General features: G+C 31.0%; 1 pseudogene; it reads right to left on the bottom strand.

Moving 5' to 3' along the window:
• Positions 1 to 12,076: 12,076 nt before the first annotated feature.
• On the bottom strand, positions 12,077 to 12,210 carry LOC145242779 (U2 spliceosomal RNA; annotated as a pseudogene).
• Between the last annotated feature and the right edge of the window lie 1,897 nt (positions 12,211 to 14,107).

The raw sequence follows: 14,107 nt of genomic DNA, 5'->3' as shown, positions 1-14,107 counted from the left end.
GGGGAGGAGTAAAACCAACACCGTCTCTCTCTCTCACACTTACTCTCTCTCTCTCTCTCTCACTTTCTCTATCACCCTCTTTCTATTTTTCTATTCGTTTAAAAACACTTAGTCATGTCACGTGACGTGACGTCAACGTCCACTAGTGGCGAATCTAATTCATAACTTCACTGTGCACCGGTTTGGTTACTATGGAAACACTTAATTTTTGTGCTGCTTCGAAAAGGAACAAAATTCATTATACACCGCTTTCTCTTCCCTCCCTCCCTCTCTCTCTCTCTCTCTCTCTCTCTCTCTCTCTCTCTCTACACCCACTTTCTCTTTAAAACCAGTCGGTGTGTTTTTGATGTTACGTACGTATTTTTTATATTTTTATCTCAGTAATTTTTATTATATTTAATAGCATTTTCTTTTTTTTTTTTTCATGGGAAATTATTTTTCTATTCGTTTTAAGAAAATGCTATTAAAAAATAAAAATGCGATAAATTCTGGCAACAGTTATTTATTTATGCTATTCGCAGCCGGCCGGAAGAAACGCGCTTAGACATTTTGTAAACATTGTTTTTAAAAAATAAAAAATAATACTTCTATTATGTTTTAAACGACTGTAATAGTTTATTTTGGAAGTATATTTCATAAGGAAAATAAACAACCCACTTTAAAAACAGAAATTACGAGTTTTATATATTTTATTCGCAGTTTTTTTTTGGGGGTAGTCCATTATGTCTGTAACAGTTTGTTGAAAAAGTGTAGAATTCAATTAAAAAAACAACACCGTCTTTTTTTTTTTTTTAAATAAAACTAAAAACTTTATTTTTAAAATTTCGATGTTTGACAAACAGTCCATTATGTCTGTAACAGTTTGTTGAAAAAGTGTAGAATTCAATTAAAAAAACAACACCGTCTTTTTTTTTTTTTTTAAATAAAACTAATTTTAAAATTTCGATGTTCGAAAAAGAGTCCATAAAGAATAAAACAGTTAATAAATACAAAAAAAAGTCCATTAATTTGAACTTAAAGCCTGTTTGAATAAAACTTATATAAAAAAAAACCGTCACTTCCGGCAAATGGCTATGTAAACAACTGGTGGCATTTTTCGAATACATCGGTAAACACTGTATGTTTTTCGAGCTGAATAAATATGTTACATTGAATAAAAACACAAAAAATATATCCAGTTGGATAGAAAAGTAACTTATCTTGCCTTTCCTAACATTTATTTGTTATATATTTGTCTTTTGACCGTCCACTAATGGCGAGTTTTTTTTTTTTTTAAATAAAACTAATTTTAAAATTTCGATGTTAGAAAAACAGTCCATCACATGTCAATATAAAAATTCTCTTTTTGTTTGATAAAAAGAATAAACAGTTAATAGATACAACAAAAAAGTCCATTAAGTTCAACAAACTAAACTCTTTTATTTATAATAAAACTCTTCGACAGTTTAAATGCTTTCAAAATCCTATGTAAGTATATCGTTTTTACTGTACACAGATTCGAAAAAGTTGTCATCAAACAAATATATGACAGAGTTGAATAAATATGTTACATTGATTAAAAACACTTCTTATTAGCATTTTCTTTTTATATGACAACGTTAATGTTCATGAATCTCTCTTTTAATCATTTTTATCGACTATCAGCCAAATAACCGGGGTCTAAAATTTGGGAAATTATTTTTCTATTCATTTAAAGAATATGCTATTAAAAAAGAAAAAGTCGATAAAAGTTAGACATAAACAGTAAAAAAATAGAAGATATTATTATTAAATAACAATAATTATTAAAAATAAATATTAACATTTACAATAATAAAATGAGTTAGTATTAAAAATAATTATTAAAATAAAAATGAGTTTATTATTAAAAATACATATTAATATTCAAATAAAATTGTTTTTATTATTAAAAATAAATATTAATATTTAAAGTAGAATAAAATGTGTTTATTATTATAAATAAATATTAATATTTAAAATAATATGTGTTTATTATTAAAAATAAATATTAATATTTAAAATAATATAATGTGTTTATTATTACAAATAAATATTAATATTAAAATAAAATGTGTTTATTATTAAAAATAAATATTAAGGAAGGTCAACAGGTGGAGGAAAAATAGTCAATGCAGGTCATACCACCTGACCAGCTAAAATCGCCTTTTTATATAAGGCAGACAGTCAGACTATTTGCCTTGAGGGCGGGCTAAGTCCTCCTACCCCCCCCCCAAACCCAAAGCTGAGAGCTGGGGAAACTTCTCTCAGAAGGGGTATGGGAGGACAGGGAGACCTTCCCTCTTTCAACTAAGAGATAGATATCCTTTTGTATGGTTGATTGACCCCCCCCCCCTGTCGGTTCTGCTTACTCCATTCCGAAAGAGATCAACCTTACACAAAAAAAAAAAAAATATGGGGACAGGGAAGCCTTCCCGGGCCCCCTTTCTGGGAGGAGAAGTTCCCCGGCTCCTACCTTTTTGGGAGTGCTCAGCCCGTCCTCCAGTCAACCACAATATTTGAAGAATAAAGATATTTTTGTTTTTGTGTTTTAGGTGGTGAAGGTGATCTGGGGAGTGTTTTTTTTTTCACAAAAAAGGTACTTTTTACGAATGGGTATCCAAGAAAATTACAGTATTTTGTCAGAAATTAAGGTTTTCATTGACCACTCTCAATACTATCAGAAATGAACAAAGTTAATTAAACAGTCTACACAATATAAACTAACTGTTTTGTTGGCTTTTTATTCTAACTCCAAACTAACCCATAACTACATTTTTCTTTTATTTTGCAAATTTGATTTCCTTTAGTTTATATTGTGTAGCTGAATCAGAAATTGATTTATCTTTTGTCATTTGTAGTTAACATGCTATCAGCGCAATTACTACAGTGTAATCACACATGATCTACCAAAATAAAAACACTTCAGATAAAGTCTTAAATAGAATTCAGTTCCTTACATGACATCTGATGAAGTCAGTACAAACGTTACAAACTAATACTTGAAAAACAATTTGACATTTACTGTACTACAATATCACATTTGTATAGAAGTAGAAATCTGGATACCTATTCTGATACCTAATAAAAGAAAGGACACTCTTTGGGGCGGATTTTGATGATAACAAGTCACTAATTAGAAATTATAATAAACATTGAAATAATTGAAGAATTTTACCAAAATAAAATTACTTGGTAATCACCCAATTTCTGCCACAAAATTTTAATTGGCAAAACTCATAAGCATAAAATATATATTTTCTAATTTCATCTTTTTTTTTTTACATAATCTGGTTTGATGTTTTCCTAAATATTCAAATCACTATATTTTGCTGCTTAATATTAAATACAGCAAATGAGTTATTTTTATGCATCAAACAATTACATTTTCTCATTCATCCAAACTAATCACTGAACATCAATTTCATATTTTCTTCACTAAAATATTACTATGCTTGATGTCATCAAGTAGAGCGGATCATTTTTTTTTACATTTGTTTACACATTTTTTACAAATGTTTTTGAGAGTCCATACAAAGTTATAAGTGTTCAACATTTTTTTTCATTTGAATATATTTTGTCTAAGATTCTTAGCCTATGTCATTGCATACCAATTTGTTTCTTGAAAGTTAAGTTCACTGTAAAAACATCTGATACACCAAAATCCCTGATACCTGTTTCTTATAAGCGCCAAATAACTATCACTATTTCGATTTGTGTTTCATGAGAACAATTCAATATTGATACATTATAAGAAACATTTCCAGTGCTTTTCTCTTTTTAGCAATAGTTGGTTGATAATTAGAGGACACAACTAACCCTATACTATGCTTTACTTTGTTTTGTATATATATTTTGTATTGTGTGAAATTAACAAAGATTCATATGCAGGAATCTGTTGATACATTCCAAGAATCCCAATGCGACCAACAAACTTGAAAGACTACAATTTCTTTTTACTATGACCAATAAGAAAGCTCAAGGACTAAGTTGTTGGACTCATCCTGATCACCATTTTAAATTATTGTTAACAGTAAGTTTAACATTTTAAGTACAGAATAATATTCCTTTTGATATTTATAAATTACTATTTTCTGTGACAGATGTTACTTTTTCAATATTGATTGTACCCTCTTTTGTGTTTTTAAATTTTGCATACAATAATATTAAGCACACCATACCAAGACCACTATTTGAGCATCTAATAAACTGCCTACCAAGACCAATGTTTTCAAGTGACAATGTTATGTTTCACATTTTTATGTTTTGAAATATTTTGCTGCTTAATATCAAATTCAGCAGATGTTTACTTTGTTTTGTGTATATACTTTATATTAGGTAGAATAAACAAAACTTAATTTCGCTACCATCATTATTTGTAGTGACATGCACTGTTAACATAAATAAAATCAATGGTGACAATCCCTGATACCTGTTTCGTATAAGCACCAAATAACTATGATAATGTGTTATTGTTGATACATTATAATAAACATTTCCATTGACTGGTCGTTTGCTTAGCTTAGGTTTACATCATTTTTTCACAATGTTTCTCTACTTGCTTTCAGCATGAGAGCAGATCATATTCTGCACATGTTTCATGCATATCACAAAAACTTATAATATTTGATCAACATTTGACTAACAATTTTACAAAAAAGACCTACCACCTTAAGGGGGGTAAAGGTAAGGCTCCCCACATAACCATAAAAGAAAGCCGCCCCCCCCCATACAGTGGGAAAGAGCTCCCTTCCCATTCTGGGGCAGAGAAGGGGCAAGGAAAACTCTTAAACATAAATGGTCAACGGAGGGTATACACCCTGGGAAACTAAAAGTCTATATGGAATCTGCATAAATTAAAATATCCTGTTTAAGCGTATTGTATGACAGGGAGGGAAGGTCAACAGGTGGAAGAAAAATGGTCTACGCAGAGCATACCGCCTGACAAGCTAAAATCGCCTTTTTATATACGGCAGACAATCAGACTCTGATTGCCTGGACGGCGGGCTGAGCAATGAATGTGGAAGCCGGGGAACTTCTCTCAGAAGAAGGATGGGAGGCCCAGGGAGCCTTCGCTCTCCTCCTAAGAGAGGGATATCCTCTTACTCCCTTTGGAAAGAGATCAACCTTAGACAAAACAAAAAATATGGGAAGAGAAGCCTTCCCGGGCCCCCCTCCCCCTTCTGGGAGGAGAAGTTCCCTGGCTCCAAACTTTTTTTTGGGGGGGGGGGGCTAAGCCTGTCCTCCAGGCAACCAAATGAAAAAGAAATTTACCCATCCCACCTTTGTAGGAAGTGTGCTCAGTCCACCTTCTGAGCCACTGTGAAAGTTTCCTTCCACCAAAAGGGAAGGGAACGAGGAAGGAAAAGTCTCTGAGAATCTTCATGCAATTTCTTTGACAAAGAAACTGTTTTCACTTGATTCCACACAAAATTTTTATTGCTTTTTCATCTATTGTCTTATATTAGGATTTCTTTATGCATGTTATTTTATTTAAGAGTACTAAATAGCTTTTCAGTTTCTTGAGACTCTTTCAACTGTCTGGATTCTGCAGCAACGTTGTGGAGTGATATGTAAAACATAAATTGGTACTTTATAACAATAGGTATGTAGAATTCTAACTCGCCAGTGTTGATCGTTTCAATTATTTACAAATTCACCAGGTCCTGGATATGACCATAAACTGTATCCAAACATGGGGCTTTGTGAAGTGTGAAGCCACCATTTAATTGCTATTGCTACCAGGTCCACTCTGATCTGGAGTAGTAGTACCTGTTAGGGTCCCAATTATGAGTTAAATAGAAACCAACATTAAATAAACAAATATATTCTAGGAAAAAAAAATGTCACTAGATTGGGCATGAAATAACCTGATATAGTGTTGATATGTCATAAAACAAAATGAACCAACAAATTCACCAATCGACACAATATCAACAAAATGTATCTTTCTTTTCCTTATTCTGTGCTTATTTCTTGGTACTAAGCTTATCATTAACTAACCCTGACATTTCTTTTACTTTGTTTTGTGTATATATTTTATTTTGTGTAGAATAACCAAAAAGACATTTAGCTACCACATTTGCAGCGAAATGTTAGCATACATAAAATCACTGGTGACAACCCATGATGTTTTTTCTTATGAACACGAAATAACCAACACGCTTTCCATTGGTTTTTCATGATAACAATTTAATATTGATAAATTATAATAAACATGTCCATTACTTTTCTTTTTTTATCAATAAATATACTTGGTTGATAATTAGAGAACACAATGTTTATTGTAATAAAACTTGTGATCTATAACATCCAATTCTAAAAATTAAACTTTCCTTTCTCAATTGAAACAAACAACATACCCCACACTATGTTCCTAAAAATGAGGATTTTACTATTGCGTTTACATAATTTTTTAGCTATGTTTCTCTTACTTTCAGCATGAGATCATTTTCTACACGTGTTTCATGCATACCACACAAACATTTTACCTCTGACATTTTTAATTTTTTTCCAATTTCCTTTCACCATGAACATTATCATTAGTACAGTTTTCATTTAAAATGAAGCTGTACATGGTTACTATTACTTGGAAAGCAGATCTAAAAAAAAAAAAAATAACTGTTTTCACTTTGAAAATTTACGATTTATAGATCTCGGATTTGGCCCTTCTTCACCTTTTATCTTACATTTGTAAATATTGTATATATAAACTTTTTTCTTATTTCTCCAATGTTATTTCATTCATGCAATTTCATAATCCACCAACATTGTATAAGATTCAATTCCATTTGACACTTGAAAACAACTTTTTATATAGTAAACAGCATTTATTTCTTTTCAGACATATTCTTATTTTATTTTATTTCCAGTACTATGTTTTATTTCATTTTGTGGACACTCATTTAACTCTCTGGGATGCTGCAGGGAACATGTAGAGTGATATATCAAACAAGAAGTGGTACTTTATGACAATAGGTATCTAGGATTTACACATACCAGTGTTGATAGTTTGAAATATTTACAGACTAACATTTTACACAATATAAACACATGTACCTTTTTTTTTTCTTTTCCTTTGCTTATTTCTCGAACCTAAACTTATCATTAACTAACCCGTAACTTTGTTTACTTTGTTTTGCGTATATATTTTATATTGGGTAGAATTAACAAAACTTAATTTCGCTACCATCATTATTTTTAGTGACATGCACTGTTAACATCAATAAAATCACTGGTGACAATACTTGATACCTGTTTCGTATAAGCACCAAATAACTATCACTATTTCGATTTGCTTTTTCATGATAATATGTTCATCTTGATACATTATAATAAACATTTCCATTCACTGGTCGTTTGCTTAGCTTAGGTTTACATCATTTTTTCACAATGTTTCTCTACTTGCTTTCAGCATGAGAGCAGATTATATTCTAAACGTTTCATGCATATCACACAAACTTATAATATTTGATCAACATTTGACTAACAATTTTTTGCCAATTTCCTTCAACATTCTCATTACCATTACTACAGTTTACATTTTGTCGTTAAAATGAAGCTGTACATGTTTCCTATTACTTGGAAACCAGATTTGTAAAAATCCCATTTTTTTTTCACTCTGAGAATTTTCATTATATTTCTTTGACAAACGATTTATTTTCAATGAACTTCAGCACATGATTGTTACTGCTTTTCCCCCTTTTGTCTTATATTTGTTTTTCTTCATGCCAAATATTTTATATATCAATTTTTTGCTAATTTCTTAAATTTTATTTCTTTAATTCTTAGTCCACCAATATAGTATAAGTTTCAATTGCATTGAACGCAATGTTTTAGATAGTATACATCAGCATATTTCACTTTTCAAGCACTTTTTCATTTTATTTCAAATACTATGTTTTATTTCATTTTGTTGACACTCATTTACCTCTCTGGGGTGCTACAAGGAACATGTAGATTGATATACCAAACATGAATTGGTGCTTTATAACAATAGGTATCTATAATTTTGCTTAATTCTCTAACCTAAACTTATCATTAACTAACCGTAAATTATGTTTTAGTTTTGTGTATATATTTTATATTGTGAAGAATAAACAAAAATTCATTTCACCACCACATTTGCACTGTTATCATACACAAATATCACTGGTTACAATCATTGGTAGCTGTTTTTTAAAAACACCAAATAACATTCACGCTTTCCATTGGTTTTTCATGATAACAATTTAATATTGATAAATTATAATAAACATGTCCATTACATTCTCTTTTTATCAATAAATATACTTGGTTGATAATTAAAGAACACAATGTTTATTGTAATAAAACTTGTGATCTATAACATCGAATTGTATAAATTAAAGTTTCCTTTCTCAATTAAAACAAACAACATATCCCACACTAAAAATGAGGATTTTACTATTGCCTTTTAGATCATTTTTTAACAATGTTTCTCTTCTTACTTTCAGCATCAGAAAATATAATTTTCTACACGTGTTTCATGCATACCACACAAACGTATATGTGACCAACATTTTACCTCTGATACATTTTTTTCCAATTTCCTTTCACCATTGTCATTATCATTAGTACAGTTTTCGTTTTGTCTTTAAAATGAAGTTGTACATGTTTCTTAATACTTCGAAACCAAATATATCAAAAAATAATTTTTTTCACTTACAAAATTTTCATGATATTTCTTTGACAATCATATTTGTTTTTAATTGAATTCAGCATATGATTCTTACTGCTTTATCACCTTTTATCTTATATTTCTTTTTCTTCATGCCAAATATTTTAAATATCAAATTTTTGCTCATTTCTTAAATTGAATTAAAAAAATGGATTTTTTTATTCCACCAATATTGTATAAGGCTCAATTCCATTGAACACAGTGTTTTATATAGTAAACATCAGCATTTGTTTCTATTTTATTTCAAATACTGTTTCATTTCACTTTCTCGATAATCATTTACATCTTTGGGGTGCAACAGGGAACATGTAGAGTGATATATCAAACATGAATTGGAACTTTATAACAATAGGTATCTAGAATTTCCACATACCAGTGTGGATAGTTTGAAATATTTACAAACTTACAATTTACACACTATAAACAAATGTATCTTTTTTTCTTTTCTTTGCTTATTTCTCGAACCTAAACTTATCATTAACTAAACCTAAACTTTGTTTACTGCATTTTGTGTATATATTTTATAATGGGTGAAATAAACAAAACTTAATTTGGCTAATATCATTTGTAGTGGCATGCACTATTGACATATATAAAATCACAGGTGACAATCCTTGATTCCAGTTTCGTATAAGCACAAAATATCTATCATTATTTCGATTTGTTGTTCATGATAAAAATTTAATATTGATACATTGTAATAAACATTTCCATTGCTTTTATCTTTTTATCAATACATATACTTGGTTGATAATTAGAGGACACAACTAACCCTATACTTTGCTTTACTTTGTTTTGTATATATATTTTGTATTGTGTGGAATTAACAAAGATTCATATGCAGGAATCTGTTGATACATTCCAAGAATCCCAATGCGACCAACAAACTTGAAAGACTACAATTTCTTTTTACTATGACCAATAAGAAAGCTCAAGGACTAAGTTGTTGGACTCATCCGTATCACCATTTTAAATTATTGTTAACAGTAAGTTTAACATTTTAAGTACAGAATAATATTTCTTTTGACATTTATAAATTACTATTTTCTGTGACAGATGTTACTTTTTCAATATTGATTGTACCCTCTTTTGTGTTTTTAAATTTTGCATACAATAATATTAAGCACACCATACCAAGACCACAATTTCAGTATCTAATAAACTTCCTACCAAGGTCAATGTTTTCAAGTGACAACGGAGAGTATTCATGTTATGTTTCACATTTTTATGTTTTGAAATATTTTGCTGCTTAATATCAAATTCAGCAAATGAGTTCTTTCTTATGCATCAAACAATTACATTTTCTGATATTCATTCAAACTAATTATTGAAAATCAATTTCATATTTTCTTTACTAAAATATTACTATGCTTGATTTCATCAAGTGGTGCGAATCTGTTTTTTACACTAACAATGTGCACATTTTTTGAAGAATAAAGTTTTTTGTTTTTAAGGTGGTGAAGGTGATCCGGGGAGTGTTTTTTTTTTTTTTTTCCAAAAAAGGTACTTTTTACGAATGGGTATCCAAGAAACATTCAGTATTTTGTCAGAAATTAAGATTTTCATTGACGACTCTCAATACTATCAGAAATGACCAATCTACACAATACAAACTAACTGTTTTGTTGGCTTTTTATTCTAACTCCAAACTAACCCATAACTACATATTGCTTTTATTTTGCAAATTTGATTTCCTTTAGTTTATATTGTGTAGCTGAATCAGAAATTGATTTAACTTTTGTCATTTGTAATTAACATGCTTTCAGCGCAATTACTATAGTGTAATCACACATGATATACCAAAATAAAAACACTTCAGATAAAGTCTTCTTACATAGAATTCAGTTTCTTACATGACATCTGATGAAGTCAGTACAAACGTTACAAACTAATACTTGAAAAACAATTTGACATTTACTGTACTACAATATCATATTTGTATAGAAGTAGAAATCTGGATACCTATTCTGATACCTAATAAAAGAAAGGACACACTAAATAGAGATTAGCTGGTTTCCCGGCATAGCCCAGGATGTAATAAAGATTGACTGAAATACATGTTCTAGCTGGTTTCTAGGCGTTGCCAGGGATGTAATATAGACACATTATGTTGTATATTACCTGTTCTCTTCTCCCTAAGGTAAAACAATTTCATATACATGCTGTAAATTACCTACGCTAGGGATAAAACATGAACAATACCAGTCCTAGGGTAGATAAAACAAATAATACATAGAGATGAAAGATTCCTCTCCCCTAAGAATAAAACATATATTCAATATCTGCTTTTGTTTTTTCATTGTTTATACGGTCCCGAGCAACGCCGGGTAGCCCTGCTAGTCTTCTATATATATAAAAGGCAAAAATCGGTGTGTATGTATGTATGTATGTATGTATGTATGTTTGTTTGTAACGCTAAAACTTTTGAAAGACGGAACCAGAGTTGACAAATTTGGTATCATATTGCACCTTGATCACCCGGATGACAAATATCGAAATTTCACGTCAAACGGACCAGTAGAAAGGGGTCAACTGATCGTTTTTCTCCTAGGGGGGCCCCCCCAAAAACCTGTCATTTTAACGTTATTCAATACGTGTCACGTGACGTGACGTCAGCTCAAACTTTTGACAGACACAACCAAAGTTGACAAATTATGTATCATATTGAACCTTGATCACCCGCATGACAAATATCGAAATTCCACACCAAACGGACCATTAAAAGGGGGTGAACTGATCATTTCTCTCCTAGGGGGGCCCCCCAAAAAACCTGTCATTTTAATGTTAATATTACATAATCCAAAAACGCTTAGTCATGTCACGTGACGTGACGTCAACATCCAGTAATGGCGAACAAATGTAAACAAACACTTTGTTTTACCGATACTTTTGTAATTTCTCTTCTGCTTTGTTCTAGAGATTATTAAACTCCATGACAATGTCTCCAACGTAATTAACTGGTTAAAAATAGTATTTATACAAGAGTTTTAACGAAAAATATCAGGAAAAAATGTACAGGAATAAAAAAAAATTCAGCTTTCAAAATATTCGTCGATAAAAAAACCGATCTTTATATTTACGCTAGCCATTTTGTATATTACCACGTGACCTGCTATCTCTTAAACTGGAGGGGGGGGGGATCCACTTGAATCCAACAAAACCAGTAATTTTTTTTTTCTATTATATATACATCATTTTCTATAAAATTAAGTGTAGACTTTATAATTATAACAAAAAATGTTATTCATACTAAAAAAAAAAAACGCTTAGTCATGTCACGTGACGTGACGTCAACATCCACTAATGGCGAACAATTGTACCTATTTACTATGCCTCCCCACGGGACAGAGTTAGACACCAGGGTCGTTTTTTAACGTGGAGAAAAGGTACAAAAATAAAAATTGTCTCAGTCGTGGAGGATTTCTCCTCCACCGAAAGAGAACAAGAAATAGAAGTGCAGCATCTGAAGAACAGATACTACACTTTGATCTTGACCAAAAGGCCAAGAATGCGAACAATTGTAAATAACAACTTTTTTCACAAAACCAACACCGTCTTTCTTTTTTTTCTCTCTCTCACCCACTTACTCTTCCCTCTCTCTCACCCTCTTTCTCTTGACGTCACACCACTGTTAAACTGTGGGGGGGGGACACATTCCCAGGCATTATCTCCTATAGATGCACATTTTATTAGAAATTCAGCTTTCAAAATATTAGACGATAATAAAAATATAAAACCAACACCCTCTTTCTCTTTTCTCTCTCTCTCACCAACTTACTCTTCTCTCTCTCTCACCCTCTTTCTCTTGACCTCCTACTACTGTTAAACTGTGTGTGTGTGTGGGGGGGGGGAAGAGGCAGCTTGAAAACCAACAAAAACAGTGCACAGTTTCCCAAGCATTTGGGGTGGGAAGGGGGGGAAGAAGCCGAGCGCACAGTTTCGTGTGAGAGAGAGAGAACAATTCTCAACCTATATACTCAACAAATTTTTTATCTACAGATTTGAAAGTTTGTATATAGGGTATTCAGACATATGGAAATATATCTAGCATAATCTATCTATTATATCTATAAAAGTGAAAATGTGTGTGTGTGTGTGAGGTAGCCAGAGAGAGAGAGAGAGAGAGAGAGAGAGAGAGAGACAACAATTCTCAACCTATATATTCAATACATTTTTTATCTACAGATTTGAAAATTTGTATATAGGGTATTCAGACATATGGAAATATATCTAGCATAATCTATCTATTATATCTGTAAAAGTGAAAATGTGTGTGTGTGTGTGTGTGTGTGTGCGTAAGAGAGAGAGAGAACAATTCTCAACCTATATACTCAACGTATTTTTATCTACGGATTTTAAACTTTGTATATAGGGTATTCAGACATATAGAAATATATCTAGCATAATCTATACATTATATCTATAAAAGTGAGAATGTGAGTGTGTGAGAGAGAGAGAACAATTCTCAACCTATATATTCAACAAATTTTTTACCTACAGATTTGAAAATTTGTATATTGGGTATTCAGACATATGGAAATATATCTAGCATAATCGATCTATTATATCTATAAAAGTCAGAATGTTTGCGTGTGGTTGTGTGTGTAAGGTTGCGAGAGAGAGAGAGAGAACAATTCTCAACCTATCTATTCAATAAATTTGTTATCTACAGATTTGACCATTTGTATATAGGGTATTCAGACATATGGAAATATATCCAGCATAATCTATCTATTATATCCATAAAAGTGAGAATGTGTGCGTGAGAGAGAGAGAGAGAGAGAGAGAGAGAGAGAGAGAGAGAGAGAGAGTAAGTACAATTCTCACCCTATATATTCAACAAATTTTTTATCTACCGATTAGAAAATTTGTATATAGGGTATTCAGACATATGGAAATATATCTAGCATAATCTATCTATTATATCTAGAAAAGTGAGAATGTGTGTGAAAGAGAGAGAGAGAAGAGAGAGAGAGAGAACAATTCTCAACCTATATATTCAACTAATTTTTATGTACAGATCTGAAAATTTGTATACAGGGTATTCAGACATATGGAAATATATCTAGCATAATCTATTATATCTATAAAAGGTAGAATGTGTGTGTGTGTGTGTGAGTGAGTGAGTGAGTGAGTGAGTGAGAGAGAGAGAGAGAACAATTCTCAACCTATATACTCAACAAATTTTGTATCTACAGATTTGATAATTTGTATATAGGGTATTCAGACATAAGGAAATATATCTAGCATAATCTATCTATTATATCTATAAAAGTGAGAATGTGTGTGAAAGAGAGAGAGAGAGAACAATTCTCAACCTATATATTCAACAAATTCTATCTTTACAGATTTGAAAATTTGTATATAGGGTATTCAGACATTTGGAAATATATCTAGCATAATCTATTATAT

Source organism: Euprymna scolopes, chromosome 2 (assembly GCF_053919585.1).
Source record: "Euprymna scolopes isolate OS-2025 chromosome 2, ASM5391958v1, whole genome shotgun sequence".
Lineage (NCBI taxonomy): Eukaryota > Metazoa > Mollusca > Cephalopoda > Sepiida > Sepiolidae > Euprymna > Euprymna scolopes.
The sequence above is the reverse complement of the archived record's forward strand: the minus strand, read 5'-3'. Positions and strand labels throughout refer to the sequence as shown.